At 37.0% G+C, this 22,580-nt stretch overlaps 1 protein-coding gene across 2 annotated transcripts in view; it reads right to left on the bottom strand.

Annotated features, from left to right (window-relative positions):
- The window catches only part of LOC129770267 (phospholipase B1, membrane-associated), a 42,223-nt gene extending 31,519 nt beyond the window's left edge, over positions 1 to 10,704 (bottom strand). For both annotated transcript variants that reach the window (XM_055772980.1, XM_055772981.1), the window contains exon 1: positions 10,451 to 10,704. The gene's annotated coding sequence lies outside the window, so the exon portion shown is untranslated. The remainder of the gene's footprint in view (positions 1 to 10,450) is intronic.
- Between the last annotated feature and the right edge of the window lie 11,876 nt (positions 10,705 to 22,580).

Genomic DNA, 22,580 nt, shown 5'->3' with positions numbered 1-22,580 from the left:
GAAGGTGGGTTCCCCAATTTCAGCGCAGACGGAGGCAGCTGGTGTTGATGGTAGGAGGCCGGAGACAGTCCGTAGAGCCTTATTATAAATCGGTGCCAGAGTTTTTGGGAGCTTATCTCCGGCCAAACACGTCAGCTCGAGACCATAGGTAAGGCGGCTGCTGATGATAGCTTTGGCCTCCCGTAACCTGATCTTCCTGTTGTTGCTCCTGTGCGGTTTGGAAATGGTTTTCAGAAGGTTCAACCGGGTGGCACCGCTCTTTTTAACTTCCTCGAAATGGCGGAGGAAGCTAAGTTTGTGGTCGACCAACACCCCGAGGATCTTTAATGTTTTTCGACGAGGAATGTGTTCTTTGTATAGTTGGATCCTGGAGGTGGGACCTTGGTGCCTGTGGCCGCATATCACCATATGGCCGCTCTTCTGCGCTGAAAGTTTGAATCCTCTCTCGACCGCCCACCGGCCAATGGCGTTGGTAGCTGCCTGTATCCTGATGCGTGGGATCCTGTGGGTGTCACCCACGGCCATCAGAAGAATGTCATCCGCGTAGACGAACACGAAGACTCCCCTAGGCAGGACCTGGAAAAGACTATTCATGGCGACGAGAAAGAGAGTGACGGCAAGAACGGAACCTTGAGGTACTCCTGAAGATGAGTGATTAATACTGAGAGTGATATCAATAAACAGGATCCGGTTATTGTTTGTAGAGTATTAAACGTGGGTCTCGAAAACATCAGAATAGAAGATTTCACAGATCCCGCAAGATTTATTTCATACTAGCTGATCCGGCAAACTTCGTCCCGCCCAAAATTTATTTTTCGTTATCACATCCACGTCTTCTTACTAAGCGCAGGTTCGTGGGTCCAATCGCAGAACTGTTCATTGGTTGATCTTCTAATCTACCTATTAAAATTATTTTTACTATAAAATGTCAGTACTTCTATCAAAACTCGACATTATAATATCAGATTATTTTCAGACACAATTCTCGTGCAAGATTTTCCATCCACTTGCAAATAACATGTTTCTCCGTTAGAGGGAATAAATGTTTGATACAGAAAAAAATTATAGAATGAAGACAACCCTAAACCAGACAATTCCTTTCCCGAATTTGGCTCTTATCAACACAGCACATTTATTTAGATAGAAGACGATATAGGAGTGCGTTTTATCACATTAAAATCCATTTTCACTTTCGAACGAAGATCAATTTCGTTACTGCAAACATCAAATTGACTAACAACGCTTGTCAAAATGTAGTTGTAGAACATATGCGAATTTTCCCATTTTCCTTCAGAGTTTTCCGAAAATTTTCAATTTGTGTTTCATTTGTAAGGCAGCCCCCCCCAAGAGAGGGGAGGAGTCTCTAACCACCATAGAATCATTTATTGCACCCTAAAACATGCACATTCCAAATTGCGTTCCATTTGCTTGATTAATTCTCGAGTAATGCAGAATTTGTGTTTCATTTGTATGGCAGACCTCCCGCCCCCTCCTAGGAGAGGGGTGAGGGGTCTCGGACTATCATAGGAACCTTATCCGACCCCAAAAACCCCTACATACCAATTTTCATGTCGATCGGTTCAGTAGTTTCCGAGTCCATAAGAATCAGAAAGACAGAAAGACAAACAGACATCACTTCATTTTACATACAGTGGTAGACATTCGATTAGCCGCACATTATTTTTCCTCAGTATTTTTTAAAATAAGTCAAAGAATACAGTTTTGCTCATAAAAGACGATTATTGTTTATTTTCATTGAATTCATTCTAAAAAAAAGTATAAATTCACTTTTTGTTTTCTAAGTAATTCAAATATGTGGAATCAGGGTGGACATTCGTTTAGCCGCATCCTAAAATTTCAATAAAAGAAAATTTGTGCGGCAAATTTCGAGTCCAATCGGTAGCTAATATTTAGTATGTCCACCTCCATTTCGGATCACTTTGAAAACTCGATTTTGCATCGAGTCATCGAGCGTTTAAAGTGTTGTCATATTGATTATAGCCCAACATTCCTGAATTACTGCCTTGAGACTGGAATGTTGTCAAATTGTCGTCCGTTTGCATTTGCAAGATTCTCCATAGGATCTCTATGGGATTGCAATCGACTGCAAGCAGGTCATTCAAGAGGCGGAATGTCCTTCTCGGCAAACCACGCTTTCGATTGCTTGGAAACGTCGATCTATGCATAATCCTGCTGAAAAAACGACATCCTCGGTAGCGTTATTCTCAATGGCCAATCAAAACGTCCTCCAGTAATTGAAGATACTTTTCGGAGTTCATTCGGGTGAAAATGAAACAAATGAGAAGCTTGCTGTGATAGGAAATGGCTCCCCACACTGTCAAACTTCCGCCCCCAAAGTCGCCTCGCTTCGATCTCGCGACATGCCGTTGACTTAAATTGTACCAATAGCAACTGTAACAGTCCGGACCATCCAAATTGAACTTTTTTCGCCGGTAAATACAACATTTCTCCATTCTAGTTTCCATTCCATGTATTGCCGGGCGCAAATGGGATGGTTCTGCTTATGGGTGGCGGGCAGTTTCGGCTTCCCTTGAGGTTTTTTCCCGTGATGTTTGGTGATTTATTCAAGATGCGCGCAATATGCCCTTTTCGTTACTGGAACAACCGATTCTGCCTTAACGTACGGTTGCTTCGTGTCTTATTTGACCTTTAAGACGCAAAGTAACTTTGGTGTTCCCATTTGTTGGTCGTTATATCCCATATTTCTGGCACTATTTAAAGAAATTCCGTACCACTTTCTCAGATAGACCAGTTTTTGTTACGATCGAGCGATTAGAAAACTTTTGTTCACTGAATATCTTTATTATTTTCCGCCCCTTTTCCGTCAATAGAATACCTTTCGCCATTCCTTTAAATTCTACGTAAATCACTAATCTGACCAACTTCTTACGTTGCACATCTAATATTTATCTTGTAAATTGAACATTCCCAAGTATTTTTTCAAAAAACACGGATAAAGGCTTGGTGATTATGCGAAAACTCGATTTTTATGCCATGCGGCTAAACGTAAGTCTCGGGAAAAAACGACGTTTGAATGTTTATATCCACCGATGCCGCCTTGTATGTGTGTGATTGTGACGCACGTCCTTTCAATAAAAGTGACTTAAATATACTATCACTACAGCAAATAAGTATCCCGATAAAAAGAACATTCCTAGTTGTTTTGTAAGTGTTTCAAGTTTTTTTTCAAGTGCGGCTAAACGAATGTCTATCACTGTATATTGATTGTTCAGTACGTAAATTAATACGTGAAAGGAAATTTCATAGGCTTGCTTTTTGAATGAATAGCTCAATTTTTAAAGCGCCCGAACGAATGAATGATTACTTCATTGACCTGTGTAATGTGAACGGATCTATGACGTGAGAGTTCAATGTCTTTTCGTTAGGTTGATCGTTTACGACAGCTGATGATTTTATGGGGAGCTATAGAATAGTTTTAAATCAAAGGTGTGCGATTAGAAATATGAAGGATTTATCGATACATTCAATAAACAGAGCGTGTGCATGTTCTAGTGGTTCCTGTTTATTGTGAATTTTAATCACAATTCAACCATTTTGAATGTAAAAGTGCTCCAATCAGACATTTAAGACTCGGCTTTCAATGTTTGACTCATAACTATAAAATTATCTAGCCACACAAAGTTGAATGATTTCCTCAAATCGTTCGTTGAATTATTTTTACATTCTCGAACCGTGTTAAATCTTGCACTCAGTAGCTCGCTAGGCTAGATCATTGATAGATACAGTGGAAAGTAGACGACGCTGGAGTATTTAGTTAGGACCATTCATGTAAAGTGACTTATTGGTTGATTGTTTTTACAATACAATGTTTTGTGATGAAACAGATGGTAGTTTGGCCGGATACCGGATATCCGGCAAGGTTCGAGGCCGAATGGCAGGATATTCGGCTCTTCATTTTCGAGTATGAAACTGAGAGAAACTCCATTTATGTACGAAGCAAATAAAGGATCACATTTTAGTAAGTAATAAACACATTTTACATAAAAACAATGAGCTTTGATTAAATTTTCTGTATATAAAGAATATCTTTATATATAAAATGGAGTTCTGTCTGTCTGTCTGTCTGTCTGATTCTTATGGACTCGGAAACTACTGAGCCGATAAACATGAAAATTGGTATGTAGGGGTTTTTGGGACCGGGGAAGGCCTCCGTGATAGTTTGAGACCCCTCCTCCCTCTCTAAGGGGGGGCTGCCATACAAATTAAACACAAATTTCTACATTACTCGGGAATTAATCAAGCAAATGAAACGGAATTTGGCATAGGGAAGGATCGGACCGTCGTCGGACCGCGCTTGTTTGTTTTTTTTTGCCTCGTCCGACCTGTTTAATCGTGTTTCGGCTAAATCCGTTGTACGGTATAATTAGTAAACGTGAATTGTCGATTGGCCAGAGATTCGAAAATCGGTGAAAATCGTGAAATTTGAAAAGGCTGGAATATTTTTTTCATTTGTTTTTCTCTGCTAGCGGTGTTCATGTTCATGAAGTAAAATATGTGCGCGTCTACTGTCGGTTTATTCTAGTTTCGTATCTTTGTTTTTGTGATGTGGCTCATAGCATGTTGCGAAATTAGGATGGTGATGTAAAGAAGAATGCTTTAGCAGAAATTAAAATGCCGAATTTCTTCATGTAAAGTGCTAACGGCAGGAAAGTTCCGCGTTATCTTCGTTCGCGTTCCTATGTACTGTTATTCTCCTCTCTATCTTGCGTAATTCAATGTGGATATGTGTGTCATAATGATGCTCTCTAAAGTGTACGCAACACTTGCTCAACATGAGCACATATGACGAACAGCCGTGATATTATCACTAAGATGAGGAGCCCTGCGGTCCCCTCAATACGATTCAAATTATCCCAGCTAAGTTTAACTGTTTAACTGATTTATATTTTCTAACAAAGTGATGGTAGTAGTATACGACATCATAGCATTCCTGGGACAATTTGTTCCTCTTCTCTTTTTTTTCTATGTATGTGTGGTTGTGAGAGGCAGGGAGCTTTGGTTAAGGATCGTTTTTTTCCGCTCACTCACTATTTGCTCACTGTTTCCATCACAACGCCGCTCTCTAAAATAAAGTTCATGAGTCAAGAAAAGATATGTAGAGATGCTCATAAGAAAAGTTTTATTGTAACTTGACATCAAAGATTTTAACGACCCCAAATGTATAAAGTGGCTTGTTATACCTTGTTTTTTCACCTGGTGAGTTTTCCGGTGTTCGTTCGTGATTATATTATGAAATATATGTAGAGCCAACTGGCATTAGCATTTGTAGAGTAAATTTAGATTACATCGCTTTAGTTTTGTTTTCGTAAAGAGTGTCTGTTGTTGTTAGTGGAATTAACGGTGATTTCTGTAGTGAGCGTAGCATGTTACACCAATGCGAAAATAGCGTGAAGATAAAATGAACGTGTGAACGTGTTAGTATGTTTGGAAGAGAGAGAGAGAGGTTAGAATAATTTATAAGCAAAAAGATTAACCACAACCAAGGTGTTGCAGGGTCAGCTGCATGAATTGTGCGATTACATAATGAATTATTGGCGGTCGTAGGAAAAAGTTTCAAAAAGTTGTGAGAAAAAATGTTGTAGGTTAAGGTTCTCAGGTTAAGAATATATCGTCGATTAGAGGAATATTAAAAAGGTTTTTAGCGACCTTCTCAGGTTACCAAAATTAACCGCGATATAATAAAAATATATAGATCGAGAGTTTTTAAAGAAGTTAATTTCTGACCTTCTCAGGTCAGGAAAAATATCTATGTAAATCTCATTTCGCCGAATAGTTGAGAGTTAACGTTTTTAGAATCACATCACTTACCGCAGTGAATCCTGATTTTTCTTAACCATTCCCACTAACAACTATCCCTTCTATGATAAACGCTAGGGAACCACGCTATAGAGGCGACCCTTCTGGCCTTCGGGCGGCGAATATCATACTAACATTCCTTCCCTTCCCCTGGTGACTGTAAGGACGTGGCCGGCGTCGTTATTGACCATTTAAAGCTCGAATCACCGAAAATTGTACAACGAGAATGATTTGCTAGTCCCAAGCGTCATTTTGTTTGTTCTTTGTGCAATTTGGTTGGTTCAGGTCAATCACGGAGAGCAACTACGAATTGTACAGTCTACCCAAGCTCAAGCTCAAATGAAACGGAATTTGGCATATGGAGATTTTAGGGTGCAATAAATGATTCTATGGTGGTTAGACTTTCCACCTCCTCTCTGAAGCGGTCATACAAATGAAACACACATTTCTGCATTACTCGAGAATGGATCAAGAAAATGAAATTAAATTTGGCATGTGAAGGTTTTAGGGTGAAAAAACATTTCTAAGGTGATTCGACACTCCTCTCCCCTCTGTAAGGGGGTCTCCCATACAAATGAAACACAAATTTCTGCATAACTCGAGAACTACTCAAGCAACCGAAACCAAATTTGACATGTGGAGGTTTTAGGATGCAATCAATGTTTCTATGGCAGTTCGACACACCTCTCCCCTCTCCACTGAAAAACAAATTTCTGCATAACTCGAAAACTTATCAAGCAAATGGAGCCAAATTTGGCATGTGAAGATTTTAGGGGGCACGAAACATTTCTATGGTGAATAGACACTCCTCCCCCATCTCTAAGAGGAGTAGAGGGGAGGGGTCTGTCTTTATCATATTTTCTAATTTTATATATCAATCATTTATTGCATGTAACGGAGAAACATGTTATTTGCAAGTGGTTGAAAAATTTTGAACGAGAATTGTGTCTGAAAATAATCTGATATTATAATGAGTTTTGGTAGAAGTACTAGGATTTTTTTAGTAAAAGGTAAATTCAACGGGGTCGATTAGAAGATAAATCAATGAACAGTTTTGCGATTGGACTCATGAACTTGCGCTTAGTAAGAAAACGTGAATGTTTAAAAGCATTGATAACATAAAATAAATTTTGGGCGGGACGAAGTTTGCCGGGTCAGCTAGATTCTTAATAAAGTATCAAGTTTCCGTAAATAATATTGAATATTTAGATCTGCATATTCCACCTGAAAATCCATTTATTATTTTCACAATAATGAAACATGAATCTCAATGTCTTCAAAAATTATTTCAATCAAAGAAATTAACTCCAATTGGACAATCTTTCCATTTTCCTTTTTTTTTCCAAAATAAATGCGGAATCGATTTTTTGTCGAACCTACTTTCGCTGTAGAACATATACGTAGTCGATTTCTTCAAATTTTCCTATTTATCTTTAATACTCACCAAAAGTATTCTATCATTCTAATTTGGGTGGAGATGAACACAACGTCCGGCCGGATAGCAAATATTAGCCGGATAAGCTGGATTCTGGATAGTTACCGGATATCCGTTTCATCTCTAAAAAATATCATTTTGGTGTACCACGTTTCGAGCGCCTTTTTCACATGCGAACAATTGACGCTTAGGCAAAATCAGAAGAGCTGTTTTTGTTAAAACAGTTGCGGGAGGTTAAAAGTGGATCCACTACAACAACCTGAAGAGCAGAGTGTTGGGGGTAGATTTTGATAGATGATAGCCACACCAAAAATTCATGGTTAGTCACTAATACTGTGCATCTAATGAAATAAGTTGAGGGAAGTCTTCGGCAGCCTAACGGAATCATCATAGGAGAACGTTTTCAATACCAATGGATTCGTTAATGCACACAAACCTCGATTGATACAAAATACATGAAAATGTAATCTTTATTGATGACAATGCTTGAACGCATGCTACGAAAGTCGTCAAGGTAACTTTGTAGGAGATACAATGTCCTACGCCATACAGGAAAAAATAGTTAAGAGGTAGTGTCCGAGACAAAACCGCATAGTTGATGTAGGATTACGCTTGGATATTGGTTGCATATTGTAGCATGTTGAAGCTGTTGACCCGATGAATTATGAATGAATGACTTCAGCTTAATCGTGGCGAGCTGTTATATATTCAGTCGCTCGGCTACAAGAGCGACAAGGGCGTGGGTACGAGAGCGACCGCAACTTACTTGTACCTTATCGGTGTAAGATGGTTTTAGTCCGTATTAAGGTACGTTTAACAGATTAACTATTGACAAATTCAAAATTCTTGTAAATCCACCAAGAAACGACGATTCATAAGATGTTATAGATGTTGATAGCAGAGTAGTATCCATGCCTTCGATTTGACATACAGTAAGTTACATCTAATTCGTACAAATGAAACACAAATTTCTACATTATTCGAGAATTGATCAAGCAAATTCAACCAAATTAGGCATATGGAGGTTCTAGGGTGCAATAAATGTTTCTATGGTGGTTAGACACTCCTCCCGTCTCTCTGAGGGAGGAGGGAGGCTGCCATACAAATGAAGCATTCATTTCCGCATAATTCAAGAACTAATCAAGTAAGCGGAACTAAATTTGGCATGTGGAGGTTTTATGGGGAAGAAACATTTCTAAGGCGGTTCGACCCTCCTCCCCCCTCTCTAAGGGGGTCACCCATACAAATGAAACACAAATTTCTGCATGACTCGAGAACTAATCAAGCAAACGAAACCAAAATCGGCATGTGGAGGTTTTAGGATGCAATAAATGTATCTATGGTGGTTCGACACCCCTCCCCCCTCTCTTAGGGTGGGCATAACTGGAAAATTAATCAAGCAAATAGAGCCAAATTTGGCATGTGAAGATTTTAGGGGGCACGAAACGTTTCTATGGTGAATGGACACTCCTCTGTCTTTGTCTGTCTTTATTCTATCATATTTTCTGTATCAAACATTTAGTCTATGTAACGGAGAAACATGTCTTTTGCAAGTGATTGAATATTGAACGAGAATTGTGTCTCAAAATAATTTGATATTATAATGATGAGTTTTGGTAAAAGTACTAGGATATTTTTAGTAAAAGGTAAATTCAACGGGGTCGATCAATCAATGAACAGTGTTGCGATTAGACTCATGAACTTGCGCTTAGTAGGAAAACTTGAATGTTTGAAGGTATTGATAACAAAGAAAAAAAATTTGGGCGGGACGAAGTTTGCCGGGTCAGTTAGTGTATCTATATAAATAAAAATGATTTGGTGTCCGTTCTTCACGATTTAACTCAAGAACGGAGCAACGGATTTGAACAGTCAGTATCAGAATTGAAGTGTCTCAGTCTGCGTCAGGTTTATATGCTAAGAAAATTTTCAAACCCATTCGGAAATTGAAAAAAATGGAAAGTCATTTTTTGGCAAGTTTTGTATATCTATAAAAATAAATATGATTTGGTGTATGTTACTTACGATTTAACTCAAGAACGGAGCAACGGATTTGAACAGTCAGTATTAGACTTGATCTGTCTAAGTCTGCGTCAGGTGTATATGTCAAAAAAGAAATGATATACTGCGAATATAGATCGCGGACAGAGAAATAATTTCCGAAGTGCAATTAAATATTTGACGAGATTGTTAAACAGAGATGCTAGATACATGATTTGTAGTTCTAAAAGAACATGGTTATTAGAAATGTAGCACTGAATGAGGATAGATTGTTTTTGATTTAAATGACGAGCTTTTCTGAAAAGTGGTTTCTTACAAGAAAAAATACATGTGACTCTCATTATGCTACATGTCCATTATGAAAAATATTGTTGTGTGATCCTTACTGTGCCAGCTCGTTCATTTTATGACATCACATCAGATCAAAAATCACATCGCATCACAATCAGCTTGATCTCATCATAGTGGAGATGGCGCTTACGCCACTCCGTTTTCAAGCTTTACGGTGTCTTTTTTCACATTTCTGCAAAACATCGCAGTTTTTTTTAATTATTTGGTGTTCTTTATCGATCTATAACAAAAAAAAGAAACGTCAACAATGGCGCTAACGTCACTTTCCGAGATTATGACAGTACACTTCATATATTACAAACATGACCATATATCCCCCCCCCCTATTTGTCCATATTATCCGCATCGAAAAAGATGTTCTACTTTTTGATCTGTTTCAATTTCAGTAAAAATATTGAAAAACTTTTTTTATTGTAAAACATTTGGCTGTTATTTCGAAAAACAGTATATTGAATAGTGAGAAACTACCTGCAAGTTTTGTGAAACATGAGTTTCCAAAGATACAATTGAAGTTCTTCCTAACATGTCCGCTTACTCCCACTTCCCCTATATGTAATCATTGTCTGAATATGACAAGATTTTCTGTTCTAAAGTACCCTGAAATGTATTCCAGCTCAAAACATAATGATCTATATACAGACGTTAATTTATGTAAACATAAATCACATCCCAACTGCATACCAACTCACAAAATATTTTTTTACGATTTTTATTAACAATATCTTCATGCTGGTTCAACTATCCACTGTCACATTCCAGCTTTGTGATAACAGATCTTGGGCCTTTTATCGCACTAGATATTCACTTCCAGTTCACATGTTCACTCACCAAAAACAATATTCAGCGTGGGTCGATGTCAACAAACTTTTCTTCGGCGGTGGTTTGCGTCAATACAGAGAATCTTAATCCGTCTCCGACGAACAAAATTTATTCTTAATCTCGATGAGATGCCAACATATAACAGCAGAAAAAAAATTACACCTGAACGCTAACTGAATCTCAAATAAAGGCGTTTTATTCAATCACACCGATTGACGCGACTGATCAAGAACGCGACGAAGCTGATGTGAACGACACGCGCGCTCCTCCGAGAATAAGAATCCAGACGCGCCGCAGGGGTAGAAATTACTGTAATCGAGGCTTCTCAACAGGTATGGTTTGATTGGGCAGAGAACCGCGTGAGCAGTTGAACCAGATTTCCATTCTCTCATTTTGTGTTCATATTATTCTCTCAGATGTTCTTTAATAATCGTCCAGGTAATTGCATTACTCGGGGATGAAAAGTATCTTTGCCGGAGTCAGGAGTGAAACAGAGATGTGCTTGAGGTGAATAACACGGATGATGCGATTCATGCAGTTGCTTTTGTCCTGCTTTCCTTGTCTGCAGACTCGACTTGCTTTGTAATTCATAGAACGGATATTGGCGACGATTGTAACGTAGATGTGCCGGATAATAAATGTAATCGATGTTGTTGGACACGTATAATCTGATGTGGCTCATTCCATGTTTATGGGCAACTTCCATCATCTGGCCACCGGCGGAAAACGTCACTCGATCCGGCGGGAACGTGTTTTTGTTTGCGCATTTTTTCAATCATTTTAAAAAATTATTGAATTTGAAGTATCCGTGGCTGAGTGAGTTAGGTTAATGGCATCAAAACAGGGCTTTCGGAAACTGTTTACAGTTTTTAGAGTGAAGCAATACATCATCATATCTTGAAAGAACCTCAATGAACAATATAATTTTCACCATTGCACAATGGTCCAGGAGATGTATTTATGTGGAAATTAGCATTTAGAGCTCGACAGTTATTCAAATATTTTGCGATGCAGAACTTGTCAATATCTCAATTTCATTCCAAGTTATTGATATTTCTTCCCATAAAATACGCTCTCTTCAATTGCTTGCAATTCTTTCTGGGGCAAACATAAACAAAGTTTATTGGCAGCATTTGAAAGAACAGAGTTCACTCTACATAATGTGTGATTTTCAAAACTATGTTATTTTTCGTGTTTGAGTAAATTAAATTGATTTAATGAGTTCTTGGGTGAAAAACCATCAATAACTTTGAGTAGGATTAAGATATTGATATGTTCTGCACCGCAAAATGTTGGTCTTGTTAAGTTCTAAAAGTACGAAGACAGTTTTGATGTAGAATTTGAAATATGAAAGTTAGAGCAATAAAAACTCGCTTTTTCATGGTCACCCTAATGCAAGCTAGGAAAAAAGCGCTAAATCGATTATATGAAAAGATAGAAAAAAGCTTCATTCTACAAAGTTAATTAAAATACTTGGGGCTACACTATTGTCGAACTATGTTTATCTCTATTCATAGAGATAAGAAAGTTATATTTTTTATTTCATCGACAATTTTGGTCACCCTATTTTTGATAATATGAAAATGAGCGCTCTATCATATGTAACAACTTTGGCGAAGACAGTTTTTGTCTGAAGAATAAATATCTCCCACAAGGTTGTTTTTTAACTAAGTTGCATTAGGATAGCCATGAAAAACCGGTTATTTTACTCTAACTTTTATATTTAAAATTCTGCATCAAAATTGTCTTCGTACGACTTTTAGAGCTTATCAATACCAACATTTTGCGATGCAGAATTCGTCAATATCTTAATCCTGCTGAAAGTTATTGATGGGTTTTCACTCAAAAATTCATTATTTCAATTTTAATTTACTCAAATACATACAATAACATATCTTTGAAAATCACATATAATATAGAGTGAAATTGGTTCTTTCAAATTCCGTCAACAAACATTTTTTATGTTTGCCCCAGAAAGAATGGCAAGCAATTGAAGAGAACGTATTTTTTGGGAAGAAATATCAAAAACTTTGAGTGATTTTGAGATATTGACAAGTTCTGCATCGCAAAATGTTTGTATCAGTATGTTCTAAATGTCTTTCGAAGATAGTTTGTATGTAGAATTTGAAATATAAAAGTTAGAGCAGAAAAACTTTTTTATTTCATTGAAAATGTTGGTCACCCTATTTTTGGAATCATGAAAATGAGCGCTCTATCACACTATTGTCGAACTATGTTTATCTCTATTCATAGAGATAAGAAAGTTATATTTTTTATTTCATCGACAATTTTGGTCACCCTATTTTTGATAATATGAAAATGAGCGCTCTATCATATGTAACAACTTTGTCTAAGACAGTTTTTGTCTAGAGAATAACTGTCGCGTTCTAAATACTAATTTCCACTTAAGTGCATCTCCTGGACCATTGTGCATTGATTTAGCTCAATATACCATTTAGAATCGTATTCAGAAAACTTGGAGTTCCTTCGATAACATCACGAGGAAAACTTTCCTCCACCTTGAAACCGAAGTTAAGCCTGGGTAATACTATTTTGTGTTTATTGTGGGTCATTCGAAAAATAATGCATTTCGAGCTGTTCTAAGGGAACGGACGGTTATGTTTGAGTTATAATCTAAAATTTTCATATGCTGATCAGCAAATTTAAAGGAAAAACTTGAGAGACATATGAACGTACTTCGTGCTGGTTCATTGTAAAATGTATGAAATAAGCGCCAAGATGAACAAGCCATTATAATTAAAATTGAACGATTTTTATTGAACTAAACAATTTTCCCATCGACAAGATAGTGGTGATTCATGTGATGGAATTGTTGTCATCAATTCAGAGTAAATACTGTCATGAACTTTAACGTGAACTGAAACATCTAATTGCAAAGGCAGGCACATTCTATCGTAAACACTGATTACCCTCATCCTTTTGCGATTTGCTCGATTGAGCAATCATGTCGAAGCAGTGGGAGTATCGATAGCAACGACAGTTGTTGTTCTGATTGTCCGGAATCAAACAACATCATATATTTGTCATCCAAAAGAGTTCTAAATCGCACAATAAACATTGCGATTGCTGTCATTCAAGGCATACTTAATCCGCAGTTTATAGGAGTATACCAGATGTTTCACGAAGCCTCGCCAAAAATAGTTCAACTGTGGTCAATCGCCTAATCCTGGAGACCAATTCACGAGTTTATTACGCGAAATTATTCGTTCGTCGAACGTTTCTTCGCGTTATCATTTTCGAATAAAATGTTTCTACTGGTCCATAAAGCGATTCAAGCGTCGTCACGCAATGTACATCTTTGATGAGAAGTGTCATCTTGCAGAGTAGAAATGTCGATCGATCGAATCCCGAACTGAGGCATAATTTCGATAAACAATCTGTACAATCTGCAGAAGTTGTTCCTGTGCTGGTATATCCATGATAAAATGGCAAATCAAACAAAATACAAATAATTGACAGCTGTGACCAACAATTTAAAAATGTATCCGAATAACCCGATTTCCGAAAAATGTGTGTCTTCTCTGAATTTTTGCTATGTCCAGAGAGCGTTTGCTAAGGTAAGTTGTTGATATCTATTGTTTTCTCTACAGTTCTGCGTGCGATTCAGCAATATCCTTCATTTACAATCTGCGATTTATATTTAGTTTAACCATTTTTTGTAAGCTCAGTTTTACCTTGAATTCATCCTTTTTTTCAAGTTCAGCATAGTATTTAAGATTTTAGTATCGAAGGAAAGATCAAAAGAGTGCGAATGGAGTTCTACTTCTTCATGACTAATGTTTACCTTATTTAGTTCTATCGTGAAACTTTTTCTCATTTGTTCGTGTCAATGGCGACGAGTTCAGGTAGGGGCACATAAAAGCAACGGACGCGCATTCGCTTATTGCGTAACAAAAAGCATTGCTTCTAAAACACCTATTATTAACTGATATGTGAAAGTGTTTGAACAGTTGGCTCACAATACTCTATATCAGTATTGCCACATTTTAATCTGTACCAGAGGGGTTAAAAATCTTTCTTATCTGTACTTTTTTTCCAAAAATTTGTACCAAAAATGTTTTTTTTTGTCTCTATTATATAGTGACTTTCAACACATTTCGGCTGGTTCGTCACTTTTACTTCCATTTTTGGAAGAATGTCGGGAGTGAGAATTGAACTCGTGATCTCGGCATGAGAGGTATGAATGTTACTACTCCGCCAGATCGCCTCCACAGGCCAAAAATCTGTACCATAGAAAATATTAGTTGTAGGGAAAAAAATAATTTATTAGCATGAAAAAATACTCATTTATTTACTTCAAATACATTTGCAAGTCATTCGTGTGTTTCATGATGCTCATACATAGTTTTTTTTCTGAATCTAGATTGCATAATATCATTTATGAAAATTTTCGTGCTGCCGCCACGAAGTTTAATCAAATCTTTTAAACCCAAAATAGCGTTCATCGTATCGTTGCTGAGCCGATTCCGAAGCTTATTTTTGTTCTGATTATATTTATGATGAGAACGTAACAAACAAGACATCGAAGAGCATAAAATGCAAGCGAACCGTCAGTTCTTTTTAGACATTCAATTTTTGTCCACCAGTTCTGCAATTTTATCTTTAGGGTACAGAATTAATTCTCCAGATCTTGTATATTCCCATTGTAGAATCCTATAAACGCTTCTAACACAACGTTACATCTTGTCAAATTGGGAAAGTTTCTGAGACTCAACATTGCCGCATACTTGAACGTCACATCATCGAAATCGAATCCTTTTCTCATTTGCTTGAACCGCTCCACGAAAAAACTGGGACAAATATCCTTAAAAATTATCTGCCTTTCCTGTCCATTATTCTGATAGTTTCTTCTGCTGATATTTCAACCTAGAAATTCATGCCGCTTTTTAAAATGATTTTTATTTTAATAATGTTATTATTAAAATAACAATTATTTTTATTTATTTATTTATATTTATATTTATATTTATTTTTAAATAATAGCATTGGACATTGAAACAACTTGTAGATATTAGGGAGAATTATCAAATAAAAATCCTTCAGCTGTTCATGTAGCATCGTGGTTTCAGGTTTTTCAGCCTGGAATAAAAGATTCAATCTGTTGATCTGGGGCAAAACATACGTCGCACTGTCCGACGCGAATCCTCCTTGTAAGGAATTCTGTCCTTAAAAAACTGATCAATCATTGTATTGTAAATGCTTTCATGATCAGCAGCATCAAGCGATGCTGCGGAGTAAAATACGTCATGTATCTTAATGTTGCTTTGTTCAAATGTATGAAATTTCACGCGTGGAAAAATCTGTACCAATCTGTTCTTTTTGATGAAAATCTGTACTCTGTACCGTACAGAATCTGTACCACAAATAACGAAAAAATCTGTACCTTTCCAGATAAATCTGTAGGTGTGGCAACACTGCTCTATATGCCGCATCGATATCGGAATTCAACATCGGTTTGTAAAGAAGCGATATAAAAAGGACTAACGTATGTATTAATAAATGGACTATATTAGGAAGGTGATGAAAAAAACTAGAAATGGGTTACATATGTGATATAACCGCAAGGTAAACGTAGGACTACCGCTGGTTCGTAGTCATTTGTTTGAAGTTGCATCTGAATCAATTCTCAATGAATCTATACAAATAAAAATGGAAGTCCAAATGTGTTGGTAATCGAAAAACCTGAGGAAGGAATATAGCCGATATTGACTATATAGCCTATATTGACCCCCGAAGCTTAGATATTGCATACTGGCTTTGAGAGCCCCTTTGTTTACAGTGAAGTCAGTAAAATCAAGATTTCGGATCTCTCTAAACTCGATATCCTGAGTATAATAACTTTGTAGAAGGGGAAGAATTACATATGCTTCTTTTCTATCAATCAATTATCGCAATGTTGATAATTCAAGGATCATTGAAATTAAAAAGTTTTAGAGTTTGATTGCAGAGTGTAATGACGAATTTCATGCCAGCTCGTCTTAGGAGTTGGCAGCACCATCTCAGATAGTAGTGAAACGTTGTGGGTGTAAAGACATGGGTCATTCAACCAACTTCGCATACTTGAAATATTCGAAAAACAATTAGACTACTTTTTGGAAAAAGCCAAATTTTTTCTCTCAATTTTTTACAAAAATTTATAACTTAAAAACTATGATACCTACAAAATTCTCGTCAAAGGATGAAATGTAGGAAATTGTTTAAAAAAAATACAAAAAAAAGTTTCGCTGACAAAAAATTATTTTAAAAATTAGAATTCATTTTTCTCAAAAACGTATTTTTTTAAAATTCTCAAAAATATATATATGAATAGCTTAAAATTTCCAACAAGTCGTTCATACATCGGAAGATGGGCACTAAAAATAGAATGGGCAAGGAAAATTTTTTTCTAACAACAAATTTTTAATTTTTCTTTGAAAAAATACAACTAATCCTAATTTTGTTTCAAGTTAAGATAGCGATACAGTGCATTCGACAAAGTTTTAGATCTTATTGAAACATGAACTTTTGTCGAAGACGTCAACTTTCTATCTGTTATAGTTTTTGGAATATATGTAATTTTTGTATGAACCCTCCTGTAAAAAATAATGTTTTGCTCGGTACATTTTTGTGTGTAAATTTTCACGTTTGACATGTTCTTGACATGTTTCCAAATAGAGAAAAGTTAGCAGAGTATGTGAATTGCGATAATTTATACATAAAAATGTTACGAATCAAACATTAGTAGTATATTTCCAAAGAAAAAAATTAAAACTGTTGTCCGAAAAACTTATTTATGTAAATGTGCCCATCTTCCGATGTATGGTAAACTTGTTGGAAATTCTAGGGCTATTTATATCTATTTTTTGCAAAATTTTAAAAGCATATGTTTGTGAGATAAATGAATTCTAATTTTCAAAATATGTTTTTTCAGCGAAATTTTTTTCAAAAAATTTTAGGTATTTTTTCGTATAAATTTTAACAATTTCCTACATTTCATCCATTGACATGATTTTTTTAGGTATCATAGTTTTTAAGTTACAATTTTTTGTAAAAATTAAAAAAAAAATTGTTTTTTTCCAAAAAGTTGCCTAATTATTTTTTGAATATTTCAAGTTTTCAAAGTTGCTTAAATGACCCATTTCTTTACACCCCCAACGTTTCACTGCTATCCAGTCGGGTCGAGGCCAGTCGAGTTGGAATGAAATTCGTCTAATGTAAAATTTTATTGAATTAGTCTTGAAATCAGGATGAGCAGGATTCTCCCGAGTGGAAGAGAAGAAAATCATGAAAAAACATGAAAATGCCGAAAAAAGTAGAAAGCTGGATAAAACTATGAAAATTAAAAAAAAAACTGGAACCGCAAGGTAGACTTAGGACTACCGCTGGTTCGGTAAACATTTGTTTAAAGTTGCACCTGATTCAAATCTCAATGAATCTATATAAATAAAAATGGAAGGCCGAATGGGTTGGTAAGCGGAAAACCCGAGGAAGGGATGGTCCGATTTGAGCCGTTTTTATCTTGTTTTTTTGCCTCTTCCTGTAGATCAATATAGCGGAGAGAAAAATCGGAAAATTTTCGGAAAACTTTGAAAAAAATCAGAAAATTTAATTCCCATATGTGTGGGCCATATGTGTTGGTTAGCGAAAATCCCGAGAAAGGAATCGTCCGATTTGAACTATCTTTATTTTGTTGTATTCGTCTCTGCCCGTAGATAAATTTTATGTTATGATTACAATTTTCAAATCAGCTTTGAGAGAAAGTTGGAGAAAAATTAATTCTCATATGTTTTACAATGACATCGTTCCTAGGCCCGTTAGATTTCACGTTGGCAGAATAAGGCTTCGTATTTCGTTGGTGTTGTTTAAATGTTGGTGTAAATTCTCAGATGGAATAACGTGATTTGGAAATAAAATTTATCAATGAAAATTTACTTTTGTGTATCAATCATGTATTTCATGTAACGAAGAAACATCTTTTTTGCAGGTGAATCAAGACTCATAAGCGAAAATTGTGCCTGAAAATAAATTCATATCATAATGACGAGTTAATGTAAGTTAAATGTAAGCATCATCAATGAGTTAGATTGTTATTATTTCAATAACTTGCTTTCAAAGCAATTTTTGAGGTATTGAAACAAGTTTTTGGGTCAATTTGTCATTTAGAGGGCTGACACATTAGCAAAGGTGGGTGCGACATTTATCAGCGTCAAATCGCCTTCAATGAATTTTATTCTTTAGTCCGTAACAATACCATTGCTAACTGGCAACGCAAATGGAACGAAGATGAAATGGGCCGGTGGCTCCACTCAATTATCCCTAAGGTTAGCCTCAAACCATGGTTCAAAAGTTTGGACTTGAGTCTGGACTTTATTCGCACCTTCTCCCGACTCATGTCCAATCCCTGTTCGTTAGACGCGCTACTCTTTCGTTTTAATCTTGCCGATGGCAAAATCTGTGCTTGTGGCCAAGGTTACCACGACATCGAACACGTTGTTTGGTCGTGCGAGGTGTATCTTGTTGCCAGATCGAATTTAGAGAACTCTCTTCGGGCCAGAGGAAGGCAGCCCAATGTGCCAGTGAGAGATGTGTTGGCTCGGTTAGACCTTGATTACATGTCTAAATATATGTCTTCCTAAAAGCTATCGATCTTCGTGTGTGATTGTCCTTATATCCTTATATTCTCCTTTTCCTTTTTCTTCGCGAGAAATCAAATCCCTTCTTACTAACATTAGAATAAGTTAAATTGTAAATACATATTAGATGTAAGGAAAGTTTTAAGAATTGAGTGTGAAGTGTCAGTGTGAATGAGAATGTGAATGTGAATGTGAGTGTGAGTGTGAACACACATCTCCTTACATCCCATCCTTTTCCTGATGAAAATGTGTCACCCTTCTGAACTCGAGTCGACTGCGAGTAATCGGTTTTCTATTTTATCAACCATAGAATTAGAAAACATGTTAATATATGCTAGTAAAGGGTGTGTCACATCAAATTGCATCACGGAAAAAACGCTGTAGAAATTCGCCCAGTAGACCGATCCTTTTGAAAATTTTAGACAGTAAAATAAAAACTATTAAACAACTTTTGGCATTTTCTTTTTATTCATACTTCGAGCCCAAGCCCGTATGCTCGCACGTTCCTCTTTACCCCGTCCATAAGGTTCTGTACAACGTCAGATTGTAGTTTTTTTTTAACAGAAACCCTTTTTCTCCTGAAGTCCGACAACTTTTGGGTTCTTCCGGAGGGGCTGCTTCATAATCGCCCAATATTTCTCTATTGGGCGAAGCTCCGGCGCGTTGGGCGAGTTCATTTCCTTTGGCACGAAGGTGACACCGTTGGTTTCGTACCACTCCAACACGTCCTTTGAATAGTGGCACGAAGCGAGATCCGGCCAGAAGATGGTCGGGCCCTCGTGCTGCTTCAATAGTGTTAGTAAGCGCTTCTGTAGGCACTCCTTAAGGTAAACCTGCCCGTTTACCGTGCCGGTCATCACGAAGGGGGCGCTCCGCTTTCCGCAAGAGTAGATCGCTTGCCACACCGTGTACTTTTTGGCAAACTTGGATAGTTTCTGCTTGCGAATCTCCTCCGGAACGCTGAATTTGTCCTCTGCGGAGAAGAACAACAGGCCCGGCAGCTGATGATAGTCCGCTTTGACGTAGGTTTCGTCGTCCATTACCAGGCAATGCGGCTTCGTAAGCATTTCGGTGTACAGCTTCCGGGCTCGCGTCTTTCCCACCATGTTTTGCCTTTCGTCGCGGTTAGGAGCCTTCTGAACCTTGTATGTACGCAGGCCCTCCCGCTGCTTGGTCCGCTGGACGAATGAACTTGACAAATTCAGCTTATTGGCGACATTCCGGACCGAACTTCTCGGATCACGTCTAAACTGCTTAACTACGCGCTTGTGATCTTTCGGAGCATCCATTTTTGCCGTTCTTCACCTTCCGGTCGATGGTTAAGTTCTCGAAGTATCGTTTTAGTACTCTGCTGACCGTGGATTGGACGATTCCCAGCATCTTACCGATGTCCCGATGTGACAACTCCGGATTCTCGAAATGAGTGCACAGGATTAATTCACGACGCTCTTTTTCGTTCGACGACATTTTTCCAAATTTACGAAAAATTGACAGTGAGCATGGCCAACGTGATCTATACACTCTTATCTGATTATAAGCGAAAGCTGAAGATATAATTCCTAAAAATTAAATTTCTACAGCGTTTTTTCCGTGATGCAATTTGATGTGACACACCCTTTAGAAATATAGTTTAGAGTTTGGCTCCTTTAAACTTATGAAACTGAACCTGTAAAAATAAACGGATTAATAAGAAAAAAATAATTTGTCATTTAATGGAAATGAAGAATAACTTATTTTAATCGAATTGGGCATTTTATCTTCCGAATAAAGTGATTATCATACCCATCGTTTAGCCGGAAAAGAATAATTAATGCTCCAAGGAGGAATCGATTCCCCCTCGGAAATACTCAGCGCAATCAATACCCCCTCACCGACAATCCATGGATTGCGGCATTCATGAAAATAACAATAAAGGGTGTAATAAAAGTAATAAAGGGTGTCCCACATCAAATTACATCACGGAAAAAACGCTGTAGAAAATTATCCAATGAATATTTTCTCTTGGAAATTTGGGTGGAAGAAGTTTAGAGTGTATTGTTTATACTGTATTTTTATCGCTGTCAGTTTTGTGAAATTTGGGAAAAAGGGCATCACCCGAAAAACAATGTCGTCAATTGAGGGGCTTAGAATGAGAGGGATGTAAGTGATTTGATCGATTTCTCTACATCGACTATCTCTTTTGGTCATAACTTAGCTGCAAATACATTCCCAGCTGTATTTGACAATGCGGAAGATAGGTCAGAACCTCATCTATCGGATTCTATAGCAAACTCAAATTGGAACGTTTTTGCAGTTGAGTTATTAACTGAAGAAATCGATCAAGTCACTTACACCTCTTGCATTCTAAGCCCCTCAATTGATTTTGCACCTGTAAAATCCTCAACTCTCTCATTTGGACATCAGAAAACAACTCGGAATCGTGCAGTCAACGGTGAGTCCTGTGATCAAACGTTACTACGAAACTCTGAGCATCGAACGGAAAGAGAAATGCGAATTAATGGATGTTCTATTAGTGATCAGGGTCACAAGCGTGTCGTGAAAGCGTTTAAGCTGAATCCCAATGGCTAGCTCAGGGGAGTGGCCAAAAAGTTGAATCTGAATGGCCGAACTACTATCCGTTATATCACTAGTTTATATATAGATTTGCATGATTTCAATGACCTGTTTTCAGACAATTTTTATTCACCAGAGAATTACTAAGAGAATTACTAAGTTTCGAAATTGAACAATTTTTCGCGATGCGACTTATTCTAATTTTTTCAATTGAGTTGCTCAGAAGGAAAAGGGTGTAAATGACATGTTAGATCTTCTCTTTATCGACTCTCTCTCTTTTGGTCAAAACTTAGCTGCAAACACATTCTTAGACGATAGGTTAGAACCTCATCTATCTGTTTCTACAGTAAACTCAAATTCGAACGTTTTTGCAGCAGAGTTAATAACGATAGAAAAAGTTGATGAAGAGAGAATCGATCAAGTCACTTACACCCCTTTCATTCTGAGCCCCTCAATTGGCACCCTCGATACGATCCCGAAAGAAGTACAGGTAAACTTCGATATAACGTACATTTTACTTTCAAAATTGTACGTTGTATCGAATTGTACGTTATATCGAAGCATAATAAAGTACTCACAAACGTAGTCTATAATACATTATTGTGTTGCTGTTTTTGTACAGTTAATGAATAATTTCAATCAGAAGACGAAGCCAGCCTTTCTCATGATGTTTCCCTTTGTACTGTTGATTAAAGCTTGATTCATTTAGAATCCGGAATCACAAAACCAGCTGTATTTCGGGATTGATTGAAGGTACAAAACTTGTTTTAGCATCACAATACAGATAATTCATTGTTCTATCAGAAAAAAAATATTGAAAAAAATTTTCCTTTACACTTTGGAAATGTGTACGTTATATCGAGGTAAAATGTACGTTATATCGAGTGACATTATATCGAGGGTACGTTATATCGAGGGTACGTTATAACGAGGGTACGTTGTATCGAAGTTTC

The sequence above is a fragment of the Toxorhynchites rutilus genome, chromosome 2, assembly GCF_029784135.1.
Source record: "Toxorhynchites rutilus septentrionalis strain SRP chromosome 2, ASM2978413v1, whole genome shotgun sequence".
Taxonomy (NCBI): Eukaryota; Metazoa; Arthropoda; class Insecta; order Diptera; family Culicidae; genus Toxorhynchites; species Toxorhynchites rutilus.
The sequence above is the reverse complement of the archived record's forward strand: the minus strand, read 5'-3'. Positions and strand labels throughout refer to the sequence as shown.